Source organism: Melanerpes formicivorus, unplaced genomic scaffold, assembly GCF_026170545.1.
Source record: "Melanerpes formicivorus ecotype bairdi unplaced genomic scaffold, bMelFor1.0.p_v2 SCAF_683, whole genome shotgun sequence".
NCBI lineage: Eukaryota > Metazoa > Chordata > Aves > Piciformes > Picidae > Melanerpes > Melanerpes formicivorus.
Genome location: NW_027143035.1, coordinates 77954 through 82500, shown reverse-complemented (window position 1 = coordinate 82500; position 4547 = coordinate 77954).

Genomic DNA, 4547 nt, shown 5'->3' with positions numbered 1-4547 from the left:
CTCTCCCTGGCGAGGGGGGCACTTAGTGCACTGAGCCGTGCGGCGGCAGGTAGACGTGCTCTCCTTCCCGAGGAGGTAGACGTGCTCTCCCTGGCGAGGGGGGCACTTAGTGCACTGAGCCGTGCGGCGGCAGGTAGACGTGCTCTCCTTCCCGAGGAGGTAGACGTGCTCTCCCTGGCGAGGGGGGGACTTAGTGCACTGAGCCGTGCGGCGGCAGGTAGACGTGCTCTCCTTCCCGAGGAGGTAGACGTGCTCTCCCTGGCGAGGGGGGGACTTAGTGCACTGAGCCGTGCGGCGGCAGGTAGACGTGCTCTCCTTCCCGAGGAGGTAGACGTGCTCTCCTTCCCAGGAGGTAGACGTGCTCTCCTTCCCGAGGAGGTAGACGTGCTCTCCCTCGGTGAGTAGACGTGCTCTCCCTGAGCTGGCAGGTAGACGTGCTCTCCATGGCGAGGGGGGACTTAGTGCACTGAGCCGTGCGGCAGGAGGTAGACGTGCTCCCCGCGGCCGGGCGGGCACTTAGCGCGCGGAGGCTGGAACCGCGGGGTAGACGTGGTCCCCGGGACGAGGGCCGCCTGGTATCGCCCGCCCGGCCCCCAACCCCCAACCCCCCCCCCCCCCCCCAACCCCCCCCCCCCCCCCCGCGGCGGCGTAAATGAAGAGAGGCAGTCGGCATGAAACCTTCTTTTATTAAGTGTTGTTTTCATCGAGCGTCTTTCATTAAAGGTTGTGTTCTGAAGCAGTCTTTTCTTCAACAGCGCTGTTCTCCGGGGAGAAGGTCTGCCGGCATCTCTAGAAATCTCCCCCCGCTCCTGACCGCCTCCCCCCCCGCCCCCCGCTGCCGGTTTGCGCGGAGCCCCCCCTTCCCGCCGTTGCCTCTTGCCGCTACCCCCGCCCCCCCCCCGCTGCCGGTTTGCGCGGAGCCCCCCCTTCCCGCCGTTGCCTCTTGCCGCTACCCCCGCCCCCCCCCCGCTGCCGGTTTGCGCGGAGCCCCCCCTTCCCGCCGTTGCCTCTTGCCGCTACCCCCCGCCCCCACCCGCTGCCGGTTTGCGCGGAGCCCCCCCTTCCCGCCGTTGCCTCTTGCCGCTACCCCCGCCCCCCCCCCCGCTGCCGGTTTGCGCGGAGCCCCCCCTTCCCGCCGTTGCCTCTTGCCGCTACCCCCGCCCCCCCCCCGCTGCCGGTTTGCGCGGAGCCCCCCCTTCCCGCCGTTGCCTCTTGCCGTTACCCCCGCCCCCCCCCGCTGCCGGTTTGCGCGGAGCCCCCCCGCCTGCCGTTGCCTCTTGCCGCGGCCACCACCGCCCCCCCCACACCCCCCGGCCCCCGTTACCGGTTTGCGCGGAGCCCCCCCTCCCGACGTTGCCTCTTGCCGCTGCTGCCACCCCCAGCTCCCCACACCCCCCGGCTCCCGTTAGCGGTTTGCGCGGAGCCCCCCCTTCCCGCCGTTGCCTCTTGCCGCTACCCCCCGCCCCCCCCCCCCGCTGCCGGTTTGCGCGGAGCCCCCCCGCCTGCCGTTGCCTCTTGCCGCGGCCACCACCGCCCCCCCCACACCCCCCGGCCCCCGTTACCGGTTTGCGCGGAGCCCCCCCTCCCGACGTTGCCTCTTGCCGCTGCTGCCACCCCCAGCTCCCCACACCCCCCGGCTCCCGTTACCGCTTTGCACGGAGCCCCCCCGCCCGCCGTTATCTCTTGCCGCTGCCGCGACCCATCTCCCCCCGCCCCGCCGCCGCTAACTGCCCCCCGAAGCCGCTAGCAGCTGGGCACCCCCCGCCAAAGCCGCCGCGGCTTCCCCTTCCCACATTGTCCCCTGGAGGGGGGATCGCGACGCGGGCTGCCGCTTCCCTCCCGGGCTGCCCGGCTGCTCTCTAACCCCTGCGACCGAGGCGGCGCTGTTAGGGCGGCCGTGCCGGTGCCCCTTGCCGCAGCTAGCCTCTCGCCGCTGCCCCTCCCGTCCGTCGTCCCCCGTCCCCAAAAACTTGCTGCTCTCCACGCTGGAGCCTGCACGGGGGAGGTTGCGCTCCGCTCCTCCGGCCCTAAAGCCGCCCTGGCCCGCCCCCCGGCTTGCCGCTTGGCTGGGCTGCCCGCCCGCCCGCTAATCCCCCCAACGCCCCCACCCCAAAAACACCCCAGCCCTACCGCATGCCGCTCCCCCTCTCCCCGCTCTCGCTGACCGCTGCCACCCCCCCCCCACCCCCTCCCCCCCGAAACAAACCCCCCAGCCCTACCGCATGCCGCTCCCCCTCTCTCCCTAGCCTGCCCCCCCCCGCCGTCGCTTGCTGCTGCCGCCGCCGCCGCCGCCGCCGCCGCCGCCGCCGCCGCCGCCGCCGCCGCCGGGACCCGCCTCGGTCTGGTGGCGCGCGCTCGGAGATCCCCGGCTACCCGTCCGTCCGTCCCTCCCTCCCTCCCGCCCCGCCCCGGGGGAGGGCCCGGGGCAGCGCGGGCAGGCGGGGAGCAAAAAAAGGCGCGGGCGCCAAAAAACGTCGGGGTCCCGGGGTGGCGGAGGGGGGCGGCGGCGGGGGGCGGCGGCGGGTACACGGCGCCGGGTCCAGGGCGCCGGGTCCAGCCCGTCCCGGGGCGGGGACAGGTGGTGTCGTCCGTCCCCGCCCCCGTAACCTGCTCTGAAGCATCCGCTTCCCGCCGCGGTTCGCCCTCCACGCCCCCGCCGCACACGCAGCTGCCGCTTCCCGCCGCCTCTGCCCCCCGCCCCGGGATCAACCACCCGCCGGGTCCAGCCGGTCCCGGTCCCGGGAACCTGCTCCCGGGGCCAGCCGGAGCCACGCCCCCTCCTCTGACGCTTCCAGCTGCCGCCTCCCCTCCCACCCCCCAAACTCACACTGGCCCTCGCCGGCCCGCCCACCCGCCTACCTGCTTGCCCGCCGCCGCTGGGTGGCGTGCCGGACACTCTCGCACACAGGTACACAGACAGGGACACAGGGACACAGGCACTCAGGCACACAGGGACACAGGGACACAGGGACACAAGGACACAGGGACACAGGCACTCAGGCACTCAGGCACTCAGGGACACAGGGACACAGGGACACAGGCACTCAGGCACTCAGGGACACAGGGACACAGGGACACAGGGACACAGGCACTCAGGCACACAGGGACACAGGTGGCGGGCCGGAGGCCTCTCTCCACTGTGTGGCAGGGGTCCAAGAGCCACCCCAGCCCAACCCAGAGGGTCTTTTGCACCTCTCTAGAGGCCACCCAGAGACCCCAGGCCGCAGCAGAAGCCTCCCCCGCATGCTCTGCAGGCTTCCGACCCACCCCAGGCCGCAGCAGAAGCCTCCCCCGCATGCTCTGCAGGCTTCCGACCCACCCCAGGCCGCAGCAGAAGCCTCCCCCGCAAGCTCTGCAGGCTTCCGACCCACCCCAGGCCGCAGCAGAAGCCTCTCCCGCACGCTCTGCAGGCTTCTCAGCCACCCCAGGCCGCAGCAGAAGCCTCTCCCGCACGCTCTGCAGGCTTCTCAGCCACCCCAGGCCGCACCAGAAGCCTCCCCCGCACGCTCTGCAGGCTTCTCAGCCACCCCAGGCCGCACCAGAAGCCTCCCCCGCACGCTCTGCAGGCTTCCCACCCACCCCAGGCCGCAGCAGAAGCCTCTCCCGCACGCCCTGCAGGCTTCTCAGCCACCCCAGGCCGCAGCAGAAGCCTCTCCCGCACGCTCTGCAGGCTTCTCAGCCACCCCAGGCCGCAGCAGAAGCCTCTCCCGCACGCTCTGCAGGCTTCTCAGCCACCCCAGGCTGCAGCAGAAGCCTCTCCCGCACGCTCTGCAGGCTTCTCAGCCACCCCAGGCCGCAGCAGAAGCCTCTCCCGCACGCTCTGCAGGCTTCTCAGCCACCCCAGGCCGCAGCAGAAGCCTCTCCCGCACGCTCTGCAGGCTTCTCAGCCACCCCAGGCCGCAGCAGAAGCCTCTCCCGCACGCTCTGCAGGCTTCTCAGCCACCCCAGGCCCCAACAGAAGCCTCTCCCGCACGCTCTGCAGGCTTCCGACCCACCCCAGGCCGCAGCAGAAGCCTCTCCCGCACGCTCTGCAGGCTTCTCAGCCACCCCAGGCCCCAACAGAAGCCTCTCCCGCACGCTCTGCAGGCTTCCGACCCACCCCAGGCCGCAGCAGAAGCCTCTCCCGCACGCTCTGCAGGCTTCCGACCCACCCCAGGCCGCACCAGAAGCCTCCCCCGCACGCTCTGCAGGCTTCCGTCCCACCCCAGGCCGCACCAGAAGCCTCCCCCGCACGCTCTGCAGGCTTCTCAGCCACCCCAGGCCGCACCAGAAGCCTCCCCCGCACGCTCTGCAGGCTTCTCAGCCACCCCAGGCCGCAGCAGAAGCCTCCCCCGCACGCTCTGCAGGCTTCTCAGCCACCCCAGGCCGCACCAGAAGCCTCCCCCGCACGCTCTGCAGGCTTCTCAGCCACCCCAGGCCCCAACAGAAGCCTCTCCCGCACGCTCTGCAGGCTTCCGACCCACCCCAGGCCGCACCAGAAGCCTCCCCCGCATGCTCTGTAGGCTTCTGACCCACCCCAGGCCCCAACAGAAGCCTCCCCCGCACGC